The sequence below is a fragment of the Podarcis filfolensis genome (genome assembly GCF_964270895.1).
Source record: "Podarcis filfolensis genome assembly, chromosome: 7".
Classification (NCBI taxonomy): Eukaryota; Metazoa; Chordata; class Lepidosauria; order Squamata; family Lacertidae; genus Podarcis; species Podarcis filfolensis.
In genome coordinates, this window is record NC_139603.1 from 37,187,111 (window position 1) to 37,205,637 (window position 18,527).

Consider the following 18,527-nt stretch of genomic DNA (forward strand, 5'->3'; position numbering starts at 1 on the left):
TAAAAGGCACTTTCCCTACATTATTTGAGAGGCATCTTGTAACACGGAAGGAAAACCCAGCTATTTTATTGTCAATTGCTAATATTTTCAGGTTTGAGACTCATAGGCATAGAATAGAAATTAAATTTTCCAAAAGACGTGTGCCACATAGTACAATTCTCCTCTATTTACATAATCAAATATAAGGTAAGATTCAAGAGCAAACAATTTCAAACTGGCAAGTTCTTTTGTTTCTCCAGGAAAAGATAGAGGATGTATTTGCTTCCCCCCCTCCCGCCACCCCCATCCCCACACACTCTGAAGTTCATTTTTTATAGAACACATATTATATATTACACAAAGAGAATATACAGAATTTACTACGATATATTAGTTTGATAACATAGAAAAGGTCTTCTCATCAAAATACAGAGATGGCAAATTATAGTTCAGGGCCTAATTCGATAACAAAATATACAGTCACTAAAATCATTTTTCCCCCTCAGCTATTTTTTGCAGTCTATATAAGTAATGTGTGCAACCTATGTGGAATCTGGGTAGGGGGAAAATGAAGAGTTATGGCTAGAAAAATTGAAGAATTACGCAGACAAATATCGGTTATGTGGCCATAGCTTCAGAAAACATGTTCCTGACTCTCAGTGTCCTTATTGCCCATAAAAGAACATTTCACATGGTCAACAGCTCAAATTTATGTGGACCCTTAGGGGTAAATTTCCAGTGCAGTGAATGAGAGACCACACATTCACTTCACACTATCGTTAATGGGAGTTGTGTGTCTACTTCTCATTTAGTGCAGTGTGCTAAAAATATGTCCTTTGTTGTAAAAAGCTAAATATCTGTCAACCAATTCTCCTCCTTCTCTTCCCAATGCAGCAATAAAAAAGCAGTGGGGTGTGTGTGCGCCTTGAAATCACCATACAAACTCCTCCCTCGTTTTCTATCATAAATCTGTGTAAGGAGAGCCACTTCAATCCAGAGAAAATTAAAAATGCTTCAGCCCCACAAAAATCTGCTATACACTTTGGTCTAATTGAGCTTAATGGGTTTTAAGCATTTGTTTTCTTTGCTGTTTCACACTCAGTCAGTCTGATAAAGAGCCTTTGTTCCCTCTGATGCACACACGAGGTTTCTGCACGATGGCTCTTCCCAGTTGATGCTCCCACAAAGATTGGTTGTTTCCACTGAAGTGAATGGGGAGTCCCTCATGGGTGAGGAAAGCTGTGTGTGTGTGTACACTTTAGAGTTCCCTGCACCCACAAGAGACTGCTGGATCAGTGCGATTCTGTCTGGATGGTCGTAATGTATGCTGAAACTAAGGGTCACTGATTGTAAGCTGCAGGGTACTCTGACAGGCTCCATTATGAAACATCCAATAGAGCAGATTTATTGTGAGCTGAAGCCACTATTTTGATTCTAATTGCTTTATCCAGTAAGTTTTATTTCTCGCTGCATGTCTCTCTCCCCCCCCCCGTCAAAATCAGTGTTATTTTTATAGAAAAGAGATACCAGAACTCTCCATCAACACCCCCCTCTAAAAATGGCAGTGGCGTCCACCTGAAAGGTGCCGGAACTGAGTTCCGGCAAGTTCTGGATGAAAAAAAAGCCCTGAAAAAATTGTAATAAGTATCACAGCCCAGAAGTGACTCATACTTAAGGACTTTTTACAAATCTTGCAGGACCTCTGATTTTATTTTTAAAGAAGCAGCCTCCATCGTAACCTAAGGCATTACATAGTTTGGAAAGTCTCCTGAGTTCAATAAGTGACTGGACATGATCCAAGGGTGTTGGGGGGTTTTGGGGGTGGGGGGGTGGGGCAGAAATTTCATTCATTTCTCATTTAACAGTGAACCTACCTAATTCACGTTTTCCAGAACAGAAACACAACTATCCTTTGAAATTCCGTTTTCCACATTTTGCAATGCAGTTCTCTGGCCAAATAATTTGAACAAAAATATATTTCCTGAGGTAAAGTGTGCATAATAAAGTGTGTATTAACATATGAAATTGCTTTGTATTAGGGAAATCTTGCAAAACTGTGTACACACATATTCTGAGGCCTATAAATCATGACTGCAGCATTAGCTTCCGTATTTCCTGGGACTTTCCAAATCACTGTGTTGTCCGCTCCTTTCTGCTGAAACACCCTGTTGGCTCATCTTGCCTGAACACAGAAAACACCATGCCAGGATGTTACACAAAGTTTTCCTCTGGGCCAGTTCTGATAATATCTTTGAACCAATTTAGCCATTCCAGGGAGTGCTTTCTTCAATCATCTATGGAAGGATAGCACATCCCAACTTTGCATATTCACATAACATCTAATGCCAATAGGTCTCAATTGCATGGCCAATAGTCTGAGGAATCAATATTGCAGTTTAGGCCTAATTGTATTGGATTTTACATGAATAAGCTGACTTTAAGCAGTTGTCACCTCTCTCAGCTTGGGTGAGCCAAAGATATTGCCTGAACTTGCACTATGTCTCTCAAACTACCAACCCAAGATTTTCCAGTACCTTATCTTTGTTCTAGAAAGGAGCCTTCACCAACAGTTCACTGCTCAGAGTGCTGCTCATTCCATTAGTTTCAACAAACAACTTGCACATAGACACAGGAAATGTTTCCACATAAATATCCTCAAGTATATCTATAATTTCGCCTATACCCACCCCTCCCCAGGGAAGTGGACTTGTAGCCTTAGGTGGGTTCACCAGGCCCAAGTAAAGTTCACCCACCGAACTCTCATTGCTTGGACATGGACCCTCTGCATGTATACATTAATTCCTGACCATTGCTTTGCAGGCGTGTTATGGATGTTAATAATTTTCCTCTTACCCAGACCACAGCACATCCAGGTTCCACAGCTGAAGTGAGGACTATTTGGTTGCTAGGAAACCCTTTTATTACCATCAGTATCTGCTTGCTAGACAGAGCTAGAGTCGCTAATCATTACTACAGAGCAGGTGTGAATGGTGGGCTAGCATACAGACAACTATGGCCTGGATCTGGTCTGCCGACATCCAGTTGCCTATTATGGAAACGTTTCACAGAGAAAGGCACATATAGGGTATGATGAAATTGGATCACTGGATCATTCACTTACATATATATCCTATACTTTTCAGCAACAGCAAGTTCAGTTATAGTGGTGCAAATTGATGCACCCGTGTTTCATTTTACTAGGTTGCAAAGTTGTGGCCTTACTTACCTGTTATAAATGGATTTCCCCTGTCTAGTAGCATAGCAGGAGAAGCATGCCCCATCTTCCCCAAGTGGGATTCCTCAGTAATTGCATCGGTAACCAACTTGTGTCACTTGAGCTAACACATGAACATGGTCTAAGACAACGAGTATCTGCTAGGGGATAAGGCTAGTAGTCATGATGGTTATGCTCCACCTCCATGGTTGGAAGCAGCAATGCTTCCAAATGCTATTTGCTGGAAACCACAGGAGGGGAGAATGCTCTTGGGCACAGGACCTGCTTGCTGCTTTTCTACTGGCAACCAAGTGGCCATGGGGAGAACAGGATGCTGGACTAGATCAGGGGTCAGCAACCTTTTTCAGCCGTGGGCCGGTCCACTGTCCCTCAGACCTTGTGGTGATCCGGACTATATGGGAGGGGGGATGAATGTATTCGTATGCCCCACAAATAACCCAGAGATGCATTTTAAATAAAAGGACACATTCTACTCATGTAAAAACACACTGATTCCTGGACCGTCTTTGGGCCGGATTGAGAAGGCAATTGGGCCACATCTGGCCCACAGGCCTTAGGTTGCCTACCCCTGGACTAGATGGTCCAGCAATCTTGTATTATGCTTGTATGTTTTCTTTTTGTGGGGGAGGTACAGGTATGTCCTTGTGCAAAAAACAGTCCCAAGGGGCAAGGGGTGTGTGTGGGTGTGTGGGTGTGTGCGCGTGCGCTCACCAGGTCCATTCGCTTCTTTCGCATTTGCATCACTCAATCTCACCACTTACCACATGTTGGAAGGGGAAGGTCTGAAGTGGGAACTCTTCTCTGCACATGTAGATTCCCCATGTAATTTAGATTGCTTTGTGATCGGAATTTGAAACCAGGTAGGGACCCTGCAAACTTAGAGCAAGCTACCCATTTCAGACCTTCCCCCTGCAATGTTTGGAAGGTGGCTGTGCTAGGCAACAGGAGCACGGGAGAAAGGACAGGTTCGGCAAGCATTAGCAACACGGGGCATGGAGCTGCCCTCCTGATTGCAGTGTCACTGCTTCCTTGGAGGGGACTAGAGCAGAGACATAGCAAGCTTGGGGTTGTGCAGTTGCGCTGGCAGGGCCACTGCTACCAACCAAGCAGTCCACTGTGGGTGGAACTGCACAGTCCTATGCTCACCCTGGTCTGTTCAGGCAAAAAGCAGTGGTGCAGGTGCCAGGAGGGCTGCTCTGCCCCACCGCAGCCAGCAAGCATGGCTCTGCTCTCCCCTCAAATGCAAATGCAGTCACATTGAGTCTGAACACCCAAACAGAAACAGATAAAGTTAGACGGCCTTGTTGCACGCCACCCCAGTCTCCAAATGGTTCCAAGGGTTTCAGGAACACACCCAGGACTCACGTCTGCTTTTGGAAATGAGGCACAGAGGGGACTGTGGCATCTTTAAGATAGATGGTTTATTTACATATCTATAAAACCCGGGCCTGCGATGGAGGGGTTCGCAGCATTAATAGCCCAAAAGGTTCTTGTTTCTCCCATTTCTGCAGCCTTGGATTCAAGCAGAAATCCTGCATGGCTCTCTTTTGTTCTCTTTGCTTTTGCAGCATGAAGCTTTTGCACCCGGCTTCTAGCTCACATAGTGCCTAATTCTCAGCCCTCCACTGGCTTTATTCCTTCTTGCTATCTCCCACAGAGCCACATCCTTCGTTTTCCTTACACCTCACAAGGAAACTAGCCTGGCTTGATTAGCTTTTAACACTTGCTGGATCCAGGGATTAAAGAGGTCTGGCACCCACACACACATAACAATATTTTTATTCATACTTTCGTTAGATATTTAATAAAAGGGAGGATAGCTAGACAGCCACCTGATTGTCGGCATGAACCACTTACAAGAAAATGACAGTATCACTTTTTAATAGATAGGGCTTTGTTTTATTTGCCATCCAGGAATATCAGCCGTTAGCACTACAGAAGTTGTTCCTGGATTGTTGCGAACACACCCATGGCTTTTGTTTGTCACAGGGCCAGGTTCCTGGAAGGAGCAGATTGCTCTGCTTTTGGCTAGTTGTTGGGATGAGTGTATACTGTATATGGGCAGTTTTTGTTTCTCTAAAGTGAGAAGATAATCCCTCATAATGGGAAGTACCTTTTTCTGAATTTATGAAGTGATTCATGACTTTAAGAACTTTTATGGGAAGTGATTTTACTTGCCTCGGCAACACTACAACAGGCCTCCTGCCTATATTTCACAGCACTTTCGAATGGAAAGATGCCAATTTTTATATTCCGACGCCTTGTGCCAGTTACTTAAGATGTTGGCGAGAGCTGCATTCCAAACCACCAGACAGCTCCAGTCAAAAGCAGAGTCACTAGTATTTATTTTGAAACAAGGGGACTGGGGAGTATTGTTGCGCGAGGGCAGTGAAACAGCCATGAATGCATGAAGAAAGAGGAAAGGCGACATTATGTTCTTGAATCACAGTAGAGCTAATTTTGTTCATTTTTTCCAACTTGGATGTGTGTTTGTATGTGGGAGAGAGATTTCAGACAAGCATTTGCTCTGTCTGTAAAGGGAGCTAAAAGATCATTCCCAAAACGCAAGCTGCCTTATATTTATACGTTTATAAAATTATATACTTCTGCATACTCAAATTGATATAATTAGAAGGAGGAAAAGGCATCACTCGGGGTCACTTATTATCTTGCGCAATGCCTTTTCCTCAACCAAATTATATGAAATATTGACACAAGAACTAGGGAAAGGAAATGGCTTAAACTTTTGGCTTAGAGAAATCAGCATAAAACAGTCATTTCCCTTACTGTACAACAATATAATTAACTGGTGAATTAGACTGCCTTTACTCAGATGGATACCATATATCCAATATTTAGCACCAGTATTGAATAAATTGTAGTACACATTTTAACTGATCTCTAATAAAACATGCTTCATGCGAGTTTTACATCTGCATACAAATGAATTATTCCATGTTTCTTGCTGGATTTTTTTTTTTTTTAATAAACACCATCTCAGACTGGAGTAAATTCAGCTACACAAATTGTAACTCAGATGTGAGGTACCAGTAGCAGCTTCACATGGATTGATCTGAAGATCAGTAGTGGGTTTGTTTTTGTATATGTGGACTTCAAAACAAAAAAAAACCCCTCCGTTATTTTCTCTAAAGATAGTTCAAAACAGAAAAACAATAAACAAAACAGAAAGTAATACATAAAACAAAGTTATAAAAGAAAGCAGACAACAAAGAACTATTTTGGAAAACCTACTTCCATGTAGGTTTCAACTTTCACAGTTGTGGAGCTTTTTTTAGACAAACCCCAAAGTTGTGGATTGACTTGTCTAAGATCCAGGACACGGTGCCGCCTTTTGGAAAGCCCCTCCCCCCACGTTAATTCCACCTTTGAAATCGCGGTAATGTCCATACATATGGCAGCCCTAACTTATACGAACGGCATGAGGACAAAATGGAGAACATTATTTTTCATGGTCATATTTCAGACACTCAGCTGTAAACGATCAAGTGGTGAGTAATCAAATGATGTACTTGAAAGCCTAGTGTGGCTGGCCGGCTGGCTGGCTGAACTGTTGCAAGAAGTGACATCAGGGGAAAGGAAAAACACGGTCTGTGGGTTGTTGGTTTTTTGTTCTGTGACTGCACACCCAAGCCATCCCATCTCATTGCAAGTAATCAAGTAACAACTCCAGTATCTTGACTACACTCAGAAAGCAGGCAGTGTTATTTTTTGTAGCTCAAGCATCTTCAGAGCTAAAGTAGTGGGAGGCCACAGGATTTGTTCAGAAGAGATAAAAGAAAGCACTTCTTCATGCAGCGCATAGTTTCAACTATGGAACTCGCTCCCACAAGAGGCATCGATGGGGTGCCACCAACTTGGATGGCTTCAAAAGAGGATTACACAAACACATGCCTACACACCGTTATAGCTATGCTCCCCCTCCACATTTGAAGGCAGTAATGCTTCTGAAGACCAGGTGCTGAGAACCACAGCAGGGGAGAGTGCTCTTGTGCATTTCCCACAGGAATCTGGGTAGCCACTGTGAGAACAGGATGCTGGACTAGATGGGCAGGCTCTTCTTATTTTCTTATGTAGGGTTGCCGTTTCTGATCTATTTTTATGGGAAATCAGGGGGAAAGGGCACTGCCAACATGGGCTGCCATACGTCCGGATTTTCCTGGACGTTTTTACCAATTTCCACCCGGACACTGCTGCAGACAGCAGTATTTCAGATATGCCTGGGAAATCCCGGACGTATGGCAACCCTATCTTATGACCATGCATGTGTGAAATATGCGGCCCAATTCTTACTCAGAAGAAGCAAGTCCCTCCAAGTTCAAACGAGGTTTCCCCTTTAGTGTGTTTATATTACAGCCTAGACTTGATGCATGCATTCAGGCAACTGTGCCAATGCCTACTGCAGGGTTGTCCAACAGCAGCCCTCAAGGCCTTTTTTGGCAGCTGTCAGCAACATTTGATAATTCCCTTGCCCAGCCCTCATGCTGCCTTCCCAAAGTCAGGTAAGCAAGGCCTTTGGCTTTGGGAAGGAGGTGTGAAGGCTCTGATAGGGTCCCTAGAGTGCTCCAGCCTTCTTCCCAAAGCCTAGTTAGTGCTGTCCCAGCTTTGGGAAGGGGGTGCGAGGGCTCTAGGACCCTGACATAGGCTCATGCCTTCAGCACTTCGGCTTTGGGAAGGCAACATGAGGGCTGAGTGGGGTCATCAAATTTTGGGCTCCCTTCCCCCGTGCACGTGACAACCCCCCAGGAGTTCCGTGTCAAAGTACTCTTGCAGCCCACTTAGTATGAAAAAGTTGGACTGCCTGGGCCTGCTAGAAAGGTAATATAGTGGAGGCACTTATATGTGCCCACTGTGTTTGTAGAAGTGGCTCTGCGTGCAGATTGCAAGTTAACTGTGCCAACGCACACCCTAATTAATTAATAAATCGCACAAAGAACTTGCCATGTAGAAATTCTTTAGTGTGGCTGCATTTCAAAGAGTCACCCACTCAGTTGCAGCTGAATCAGTTCAAAGTTGTGGTTTATCATTAGGTTTCCCTTTCCTCGCACTTGCCCACTTTATGATAAGCTATGCATGCTGGGATCCCGCTGCAATCCGATTCCCTGGAGGTGGTTTATGTTGACAAAGGGCTGACCCATCTAATCATGTTCTACAGATGAATGTTCCAAAAAGAGAAATAATTTGGTGCCACTGTGCTTGGAGTAAGGGATACTGACGCCATTTTGTTCAAATGTAAATCATAGGCATCTATTATGTTGTGTACAACTCTGTGCTTTAGAATCCTTTCAGATAAGAGATAGAGGGCAATCCAAGTCTGCAGGGATTAGCTCTGCTGAAGTCCTTCTGACATAAAGCACTCAGTGTGGTCTTCAAACATAGAAATATGCAGTGCAAACACCACTTATCTTGACATGCTCCCACCACAACCAAGCATGGTGCTTCTACTCAATGTTCTTGCACTCTCTCATAGTTTAATTATGGATGGTATCAGTCAGATTAACATACAGTGGTACCTTGGTTCTCGAACAGCTTATTTGTCTAACAAATCAGCTCCCAAATGCCACAAACCCAGAAGAAAGTATTCCAGTTTGCAAACGTTTTTTGGAAGCCGAACGTCCGACACGGCTTCTGCTTGAGTGCAGGAAGCTCCTGCAGCCAATCGGAAGCCATGCCGTGGTTTTCGAACGGTTTCAGGAGTCGAACGGACTCCCAGAACAGATTGAGAACCAAGGTACCACTGTACTTAGTTTCAGCATTTCTAGTTTACTTTAGCAAGGTAAAACAGAAGGTAAAGGACTCCTGGACAGTTAAGTCCAGTCAAAGGCGACTATGGGGTGCGACATAGCTGCATCACTCCACACTAAGTAAACAGCAAGGCTGTGCATGTTTCATTGGTATGCAAACGACACTTTGAGACCTGTCTGAGTGGTGAAAACACCACAAAAATATAAGTTCAAGGGAAAAGAACTTTTCTCTGCACCACTTGAAACATCTGCTAATATCACTTTTACACCTATTCTTTGACAATATGCTATAGGAAAACCCAATGACAAAAGCACGCATAGCATCTATATGAAAACCACTGTGAAAGATTAACCAGGGATTTAGACTTAGCATTAATTATGCTTTTATCTGCTGCTTGTTTTGCTTCTGTTGTTTGCTGTTGCATACTGAGTGGTGGGGCAGCATTGCTCACCTGACTTTCATCCAGCCAAGTCGCTGCAGCAAAGCGTGACAGAAAAGGGGAGGTTGGCATGATAAAAATACACCAGCAGTAACTCTAGATTGGCACCACACCAATCATGATGCCAACTTCTGCCACCGTATGCAGATCAGTCCTACCTTGCTATATGCTGCTAGGAATATAGGAAGTTGCCTTGTCCTAGCTTGGTTCCCATGGCCCTTTAAACCATAATTCACCTTTGCAGAATACCATGAATCACATGTAGGGAGAGGGCTATTGTGCCCACGTCCTGCTGGTGCAAAGGGGTACAATCATGGCCACATGGCCCTGCTGCCAAGAGCTAAGCCACGATTTGTCTTAGGTTCTCTCCAAACACACAAGCTGCAACCAATGATAAAGTGTCATGCAAACAAGGCCACTGAATCAGACCATCTAGCTCAGTACTGTCTCCACTAACCGTCAACAGCTTTCCAGAGTTTCAAAGAGAGGTCTTTCCCAGTTACACCTGGAGATTTGGGGAAGGTGTGGGGGGGTGAACTTAGGACCTTTTACATGCATACCAGCTGCTCAGCCACTAAGCTTCATCTTTGCTAAGCACCTTCAAATCACTGATAAAAGACAATACCCCAATGTTTTAAATAAACAAACATGAAATCAAACACACCAAGCTCCTGTTTTGACAAGTATCCTTTTGCCATCTTTGTTCTGAAAAATCCTTGAAATTATTCAGCGATCAGCCTGGTTTTCTGTAACCCTTAATTTACTCTGCATTTCAATCAAGGTTTTTAATGCAGAGTGTCTGGGGGGAGGATCACAACAACAAACTTATTCAAAAGTAAATAGCATGCAACACTTGTGTAACAAACCATATCCTGTTCTAATCACATATGCCTATGTCTAGCGTCTAGTGAAACCATCAAACATTAGATTACTGTCCTACCATTAGATTCCGCGGCAACAATGCAGAAGCAATCTCTTGTACCGGCTTCACTTTCAGTTCCAAAAGTTCTCTTTTGCAGATTGGACTTGCAGAAAACAAAGAGGAAAAGTTCTCTTTGCTTCACTCACTGCAGTTCCAAAACAGCCTTCTAAAGATGGCTGCCAACAGCTCCATAAAGGAAAATGAAGCTTTCGGCCCTTCATAACACAAAAGAACATAGCCAGGCTATAAACATATAATTTTGGGGAACTCCACAACTCCTTTGAAACTTACAAAGAAAACCTCATAACCAACCTGCTCCTAGGGGTTCAGGACTTCGTAGAAAGCAGTCAGTCAGGCATCCTTTTTGCCTGATCACTAGTTCCAAACTGCACTCCACGTTAAAGGAACATAAGCAAGTGGCTTACACTTACATATAGTGTAACAGGTGTGTGTCCATTCAAATCAAGGATGGAGAACATTTGTCCCTAGAAGTTGATGAACTTCAGCTCCCATCGGCCTCAGCTAGCATGGTTGATGGACAGGGGTTATGCAAGTTTCGGTTCAGCAACACCTGGAGGGCCACAGGTTCCTCACACCTGATTTAAATGATAACAGCTCCAGCTTGTAGTGATTGCACACGTGAAGCTTTTGCAAAGCAATCTGAGCACCAGAACTCTCATACAGTGGGAATCAGCCCCGTAAACAGGCTTCCTGAATCAGTTTCCTACCATGCAGATTATACAGCAAGCACTGGCTGAATTCAGGATGCAGTGAAACATGGCTATTAAACAAGTGGCAGCCAGTCCTGACATTGGATCCCTAAAATTTCTGACTGCCACTCGAGTCCATTAATAGATTCCTATAACAGGCACAGCATTTCCAAACTGCCGATAATTCATCAGGCTCTCTCTGGTTTCAAGGGGAACCTAATTTACGTGCTTGCTTCCAGAAACTTTGACAACCACACATACATAAATGCATACATACATACATAATTTTATTTGTATGCTGCCTTTCCAGAGTTCAAACCATGCTCAAGGTGGTTTGGAAAAAAAATACATAACTACAACATAACAGAAGTAGTTATAAACAATAAATAGAACATTAAAAAATACACAGTAAAACGGAAGAATTTCTGCACAAATCACAATAAGATTTAAAATAAAGATACAAAAAGCCAACAGCAACAACCCCAACTGAAGAGTCTGTTCAGTAGCCTCAGCTTCTGTAGCTGGAGTCAGTCATGGCCCTGCCCTCCCAGGTAGAAAAAGGCCTGAGGGACAGGCAGCAGGTCTTCACAGCCAAGATGGTCTCTTTGCAGTCAAGGTGCAATGTTCATGCTATTTAAATGAAAATTAAGGAAACATATGAAAGAGGATCTTTATTTATTTAGCATATTTCACCCAAAGGTCCCAGAGTTAGACCACATAGTATTGTAACTGGAATGAAACAATAATAAGAAAACAAGGCAACATAAATTCTGTACAAATAACTTAATCGTTTGAGCACCTTAATCCTAACTTAATCGTTTGAGCACCTTTCTACATTTTTCAATCCTAAGCCACCCTTAATCATTTTTGTTCTGGCTTTCCATTTGTGTTCAGTGGTTCTTGTCTTAGTCCAGTTTCCCCACCCCCTCCTAATTTCTGTCTTGATTATAATTTTTAAAAATACTGATGCTCTGAGTTAAATCAGTTTATTCTATCTATCCACCTACACACACAAATGTGGACTCACACAAACATATTGCAAGTGTTTTTTCATAGCAGTGCATTGGCTTTGTACCAGATTCAGATAATTAGTAAAAGTTATTATAATTGTATTCCTAGAAATAGGTGTAGCAAAGTGTATTTGAGTGCGTGTCTGTGTTTTAAAACTCAGTGTATGTATATGAGACAAAATGAGAGAGGGGGAGAGAGAGAGAAAGAGAGAGCGCACACCACGAATTATCTATGCATAAAGAAATTAAAAGAGTTTTTTTTTCCCAGAGCAATTGAAGCCCATCTCTTGAACAATGACGACAGCTCCTCATTTTCGACAACAATAGAGGGCACGTAGGAGTCAGGCTCATTAGAATATCTGTGGCTCTTTTCACTTCTCTCTGCATTAAGCCCCCATAATGTCAGTTGTCACTTATTAATGACAATTAACTAGTAATCAGTAGTGAGACTCTTCGAGGTGGTCCTTGCCTGACAGGTGAAGAAAGAGAACATTGCGTAGTGCTATGCAGTGACATGGAACCTTCAAAGGGAGCACGGCATTTCCATAAATTATTTCAGAAAGAAATTTTCTTTTATATATTCTCTTTAAAGCTTAAGGATCTTTAACCCCTAAAAGGACTATGCTTATTCTGATGGCCTCACATTCCCCAAAGGCTGTTACGAATGCAATAAAAGCTGGCACTACCTTACCCCTCTAAGATGTAGGATATGTTCCAAAGCCTAGACTGCCTACGAATCCATTTGGTACCCTTATGTATTCTACGGTCTTATGGAACAAACACAACATATCACCTTGGGAAGCCAGTAGATAATGGGAAAGATGTGGGGTGAAGCTTTACACCCTTTGGGGTTACTCTTTATGTATGCATTTGAAAAAAATAATCATATTTTGACCAGGAATAAATACATGCGACTGCAATGTCTGAGTGCGTATTCTTTTCCGTCACAATAGTGGATAACATTTGTTCAGTCTGGACATTTCTCTCTCAGCTTGGATTATTAATAGCTGACCACTATAATAAACAAGGGACGCGGATGGCGCTGTGGGTTAAACCACTGAGCCTAGGACTTGCCAATCAGAAGGTCGGCGGTTCGAATCCCCGCAACAGGGTGAGCTCCCGTTGCTCAGTCCCTGCTCCTGCCAACCTAGCAGCTTGAAAGCACATCAAGTGCAAGTAGATAAAGATGTACCGCTCCGGCGGGAAGGTAAATGGCATTTCCGTGCACTGCTCTGATTTGCCAGAAGCGGCTTAGTCATGCTGGCCACATGACCCGGAAGCTGTACGCCAGCTCCCTCGGCCAATAAAGCGAGATGAGCGCCGCAACCCCAGAGTCGGCCACGACTGGACCTAATGGTCAGCGGTTCCTTTACCTTTATAATAAACAAAGTGCTTACAATTTGAATGGCATATAGTTCCATGGCTTGAGCCTAAGACTGAATTTTAAAATACACTTACTAGGGAGAAAGTCTTACTGAACACTGTGGGATAGACAGTGGAGTAAACGTGTAGAATGGTGCTGGAATCCCACTCAGGTAGATAAACATTCTTCCATCGCCACTGTTAAATATGCTTAGGGTTACAGGCTAATTTGGCTTTACCTAATTTGACTTTACCTAAATGTAAAGCACATTTTCCCTCCTGGTTAAGCTGCAGTTCTTTTCAGGGCTTATTTCTAAGTAGGCATGCCTAGGATTCCACTGCAAATGATAAAGCTAACGGTGCTAAATCTAGCAGCGCAGAACACAGCAAACCTTTTCATTTTTTTCATACGGGAAATGAAATATACCCGAATTTTCACTCTATAACAGCTGAGGTAGAGAAGCTGTGGCCTTTCAGGTGCTGGAGGATTCCAACTCCGATTAAGCCCCAGCCAGCATGGCCAATTGTCAGGGATGATGGGAGTTGTAGTGCGACACACAGATGCTTCCTCACCCCTTATGATGGCAAGCTCTTTCCTCATCCTTATCCTTTAAAATCCTAAATATGGGTGGTATTGAACTCTGTTTTACTCAGAGTAGGCCCACTGAAATTAATGAACACGAGTAAGTTGATAACGGAAGGTAGTGTATGAAAGCCTAAGAAAATAGAAATAATGATTCAATTAATAAATAGGCAACTTCTCCTATTTATGCCCAATCGCCATTCCATGTGTTGCCATCTAAACTCAGGGTCTCCTAAAGAGGTATTGTCAGTTGCTTGAAACTTGCACAAAAACTTGCACATGCAGTTTTTGGCTGAGCAGGAGAGCGCACTGCCTTCCCATCATTATTCATTTACATCACTCATATCACAAAACTTTCTCTGGGCAGTTCACGAACAATATAATGTTTAAAAAAAACCATTAATATGCAGTAATATAAAATGCAACATTAGAATAATATTAGCATGGAATAAGAATCAGCAAGGCTAAAATGGGGTTTGAAGCTACACTAACAAAATGATTTGTAAAGGCTTGGGAAAAAATTTTAAAAAAATTTGCTCGGTGCTGAAAGGACATTAGTGTAAGCACCAAGCAAAGCTTTCTGACGAGGGTATTCTGCAGCAGGGGTGCAATTAATGAAAAGGCCGTTTCAACTGTATCTCACTTGGTGGGGGCACTTGAAGGTCTCAGATGAAGATTTCAAGGCACAGGTAGGTATGTGCGGAAAGAGGCAACCCTCCAGGTTCCAAAAGATGAAAAGTGTCTGCCGTATTTTGCTCTCCATGAAATGTAGTAGCAGGTACCATGTAGAACAGAAGTTTCCTTTGCACTTCTGAAAATCTCTCCCCCTTCTGTGAACCCTACTGAGTCCTTTGCCAGAGATTAGGAACATTCTAATGCAACCGGAGTTAATACTGAATAGTGAGAATAGTAGTAGTAGTAGTAGTAATAATAATAATAATAATAATAATAATAATAATAATAATAATGCAAAATGCAATACTTTTTGAGATAGAGCAGCATTCACTTTTGCTGGACAGGAACTCCAGCCTCACCATTTCTTTGCTTCAGTGGAAAGCTGCAGTGGTTAAAAGGAAAGAAAGCCACCTGGAACATTTAAACACTTGCTCCCTTTCAAAAGGCCTGGCTGCTGTGTTTTTTCCTCCCTCAAAACCTACAGAAGGATGGTGACTTGCTGAGTTGCTCTACCAATTCTCATTGTTTTGTTGGAGGATGGCTCTTTTGTGACATTGAGCTTGTAACTGTGCTTCCATGACAACAAATAAGATGTTATACATTGGAACCTCACAGTGACAAACTAAGTCTAACCAGGGCTTAAAGAAAAATGTTACATTTAACAGAACAATCAGGGGAAAGGAATGACAGCAGAAAATGTGGGCAAGAGCGCATGTATGTGCGCTGTCTAAGCGTTTGTGGGATTTTTAGACTGGGAATACAAGGGGTTTCCTATGGGTTTATGTCAGGACCAAGTTTCTTCACAGTTTAATATCATTCGGGAGGGGGGCAAATCAATTAAACACTGATAGAAAGAAAATTATGTACATATGCAAAAATACAAACAATTGCAATAAAAACAGCACTGCAGTCAGTCCCCCCCCCCCCCCCCGCAAAAAGCCTGTTGAAACAAGAAGGACAAGAAGGAGGGAGCTTCTCTAGGAAAGGAGCTCCAAATTCTGGGAGCAGCCACCACTAAGGCCCTCTTGCATGTCCCTACCAAGCATGCCTGTGAGGCTTGCAAGACCAAATGGAGGACCTCTCCCAAAGATTTTAAAACCCAGGCAGGTTCATATAGGGAATACATATGAGTGTGTATGTATAATGCGAGTGTGGATTGAGTCTATATGTGAGTGGGGAGAGAGAAGAAATGGGAAGCATAAGAGGAATTTTCCGTGCAGACAAAATCATACCTGTAAATTTGCACGGCACATCACTTACTGACTTTTATTTGAGTGGTTTGTTTTACTTTCGGTTTTGTTTTATTATGCAATCTGTGCTTTCATTTCGTATTTTTATGTTGTGAACCTCCCCTGTGATCTTCGGGTGAAGGACAGTAAAGAAAGGTAACAAATAATATTAATTCTTATTTCAAATACATATACTACCACAGATTTGCAAGGCAGCTAACAAAAATACCTTAAAAATTAAAACAACGAAAGCACAATAATCAAACAACTAAAATGTCTTATAAAACAGCAGAAAAATGCAACATAAAACACTTTATATACCTCCCTTTGTTCTCAAATGATTGATCAAATCACAGTTGTAATTTGATGCTGAATGAAGAGTGGATACCAAGCACATTGTGGAAAATTCCATAGCCTGGGTGGCTGTTCCTGGTCACCACTTCTCTAATCTCAGGTGTGAGGCCACTATGAACAGGAACAAAGGCCTCAGTGGTTTAGCAGGCACATATGGGAAATGGTACCTTAGTCACAGATGAGTCACTGCTTTTCACATGAACCGTGGTTTGCAGTAATGCACGTGTAATATGAAACCATGGTTAACACTGGGAAAGGAAGGAGTCACTTCAGAGAAGAAAAAATGAAAGATGCCTGTGTTCACAAGTCTGACCTCTGCATTGTAAATCATAGCTTATTGGGTTTCAATATCATAACTGCACTCAACAGTGTGTATAAGGGTATCGGGATGATAATCTTTTAAAAGTAGAACATAATATATACCCACCAACTGCTCCGGAAAATCAGGACATCCCGTCCCTCCCTCCGTGAGAGTACAGTGGCCATTTGGAGCACCTTGCTCTAGAGCAATTTCGAGCCAAGGTCTCACCCTGAAAAAAGCGTTTTTGGGGGTCTGCAATCTCGTGCTGTGCCGCAAAATGTGTGTTTCAGAGCACAGTGCCTGATGAAAGCGCTTTTTTCGGGTCCACAAGCTCACATGGGTAAAAAAAAAATTATATATATATATATATATATATATATATATATATATATATATATATATATATATATAATGAACTAGAACTTTTATAAAGCATTAGGCCCCTTCAGAGGGACATGTGAACACTTCTGAAGCATACCATCCTCCGCAACAAAATAATACATAGAATTCAAGCTATTTGACTCACAAAAGGGGGCAAACCAAGATCCTTCTTGTTCCTATTGTTGGCAAAATGTAAACACTGAAAGATGCATTGAAGACAAAAGGTAGCTTTGCGCTGCTCTTGAAAGGAGAGAGACACAATAAATGTTGAATGTTTTAACAGAATAAAGAGAGGCTTACAATATGTATGCAGGCCCTGAGGCACTTACAGTTTCCTTTCTTTATGAGCGGCTTGGAAAGGTTATGTAGGTCGCTTACTTATGGCAGCCGATGTTAATAAAATACCCACCTTTCCTAAATTGCTTTAGAGTAAAAAATATACATACACACATACATAGCGCATACAATGCTGAGACATTCCCTCAGAAGTGATCTCCAATTCAATGGATAAATATTGAATTTCTAAACTCTGTCGCACAGCCCTTTGTGCAGTCCCGCTAAATAAAAATTAAAGAAAACCAAAATACAACCAAGGTCTTGGGAGAAATCATACTTCACCTACCTTGCTATTTCCATACTTCAACATGTGGTATTCTCAGAATGTTTGCCTTAATGCAATTGATGAAGCACAGGGATGAAGGATTGTCCAGTCACAGTCTTCCTTGCTGCTTTAAAAAAAGTGATTTTAATACCAGAATCTTACAAAACTCATCAGCGATGCCATGAAATGCCTCAAAGACAGCAGGGTCATCTAGCGTTGAGACCACTCTCCACACCTAGCATTTCCAAGGGAACTTTCCTGCCATTTGTATTAGGTCAGAGCCCACTTTAGAGCTGTTATTTGTCCCAGGCAACCTCTTCACCTACAACTAAATATCCCATAATCATGTTTGCAGGCCTGTAGCAAAACAAACGAAGATTTCTAAGGCTATTACGGAAAGAAGAAGAAGAATTAAGCCTATGGCAGCAAAGCACAATCTTATTTTACGTAATAACTTCAAAAGTTTTGTTTCTTTTTCCATAATCCCTTGGGCCTAAAATGCATAATCACCCAGTAATTGAAGTGAAACAAAATACCTAAATAGCTCAATCCCCTACAGAACACAGGTATTTACCAGTGGAGGTGGGGGAGGAAATTTAAAAGACCTCTGTGGCATGTTCTGGCACCAGCTGAATATGCTTTCCAGATACAACACGGGCTTGGCTAACCTGAAGTCAGTAGAGAAAACTGAAGAATGCTGGCTTGAAAATAGGACTTTAAATAACGTACATGGTCTTTTTAAAAGTGAAGGATCTTGGCTTCTGTTGCTCTTGTTGTTGTTTTTAAAAACACACACATTCATTTTGATAAAACACCAAACAGAGTAAGCAACATGGCACCCTCAGGGTACTTTTGGACTACAAGTCCCACTATCCATGACACTGCTGGCTGGCAATGATGAGTGTTGTACTCCAGCAATATCTAGAGGGCACCACATTAGCTATTCCTAAACAACTTTTTAGGACACATTACAATTTTGTAAT

At 42.0% G+C, this 18,527-nt stretch overlaps 1 long non-coding RNA gene across 1 annotated transcript; it reads right to left on the reverse strand.

The window, feature by feature from the left end:
* Positions 1-10,825: 10,825 nt before the first annotated feature.
* LOC310766984 lies at positions 10,826-14,921 on the reverse strand. The gene is made up of 3 exons (XR_014550561.1): positions 14,647-14,921; positions 13,848-14,136; positions 10,826-11,678 (listed from the first exon to the last, which is right to left on the reverse strand). It is a non-coding gene; the product is annotated as an uncharacterized lncRNA (long non-coding RNA).
* Positions 14,922-18,527: the final 3,606 nt, after the last annotated feature.